The following is a 1485-nucleotide window of genomic DNA, read 5'->3' as shown; positions in this document are numbered from 1 at the left end:
TATATATATATATATATATATATATATATATTAGTTTATATTTATAAATATACATATCTGATTATATATATATATATATATACATATATATATAGCATTCTGACGTGGCAGACCACCACGTCAGAAAATTCTGACGTGGCAAATTTTGCAACGTCAGAAATTATATCATTTTTAAATTTTTCAAATTTGTAATATTTTTCTGACGCTCCAACATTTAAAACGTCACAATTTTCTGACGTGTCTGAACAGACACGTCAGAAAATTCTGACGTGTTACTATTCACACGTCAGGAAAAATTTTTCTGACGTTTTATATATAACACGACAGAAAATTGCTGAGGTGGCAAAAAAATTACACTGTAGCACACGTCAGAAAACCCCCCTTTTTTTTGTAGTGTAATATATATACAGATAGGTTTTTAATTTGTAATAACGATATAAGTTTGTATTTATATAGATGTGTTTTCAATAGCAACTATAATGTATCGTCCTCCTTTAAGTGAGTTTGCGGTTTTTAAAATAAAAATAAAATTTGTATACAGTTTGTAATTTTCACTATGTGGGCTTTATAGGTAGTAGCGTCATATAAAAATTAAATATTTTCCATTTACAACTTATATTGAAAGTTGGGGTGTTACAATGACAAGCATTATAGGCCTAATATTTGTCATGCGGTAGAATTAATAATTAAATATCAGTCTAATCTTAGGAAGACACATTGGTAAGCGGGAAAACAAATATTTAAATATTTGCAAAGCACTAAAAATATGGGTTTATGTTTTAATTGGGTTATCTAGAAATTGTATTAAATTTTTATTTTGAATTTGTTGTTGAGGAGCTTACAATTTTTTTATTCCTGTAACCTTTTCTCTATTTCCACAGAGAAAAAAAAAATGGAAGACTTAAGACTAGTCCATGGATGATTGTGATCATTCTTGACCTTAAGTAGGGATGGAGCCAACTTTAAATTTGAGAGGAGACCAAGGGCAAAAAAATTTTGTGGAGGGAACGAATAGGCAAAAAAATACCAAGAGGCCAAACACTCCATAAAAATAAAAAAATAAAAATACTCATCTAACCAGAGCTTGCATACATTCAATGTATTATTGACTTTAATCGACTGACCCGATCATGTTCAACATGATCATTCATTTACATCTTACTGGCTTATTGACTCACCTAATTAACCATTTGTATAGAGACTAGAGGGCAACGGGAAAATTCAGAAATATTCTACATCATGGAGAGAGATGTGCTGGAAATTGTACAAGTTGGTATAGAGACTAGAGTCACTAGAGGGCAACGGGAAAATTCAGAACTTTCTACATCATGGAGAGAGACGTGCTGGAAATTGTACAAGCGTTGTGACAAGAGGTTAAATTGTCAAACCAATTAAATTAAATAGTCTCTGACTTTTGGTCTATCAAGAACATTAGACGGGAAGCAAATGAAGCAATCTACGACAATGGCCCTCCACTCAATATCT

Source organism: Corylus avellana, chromosome ca1 (genome assembly GCF_901000735.1).
Source record: "Corylus avellana chromosome ca1, CavTom2PMs-1.0".
In the NCBI taxonomy this organism is placed as follows: Eukaryota; Viridiplantae; Streptophyta; class Magnoliopsida; order Fagales; family Betulaceae; genus Corylus; species Corylus avellana.
Note: the sequence above shows the minus strand (reverse complement) of the source record.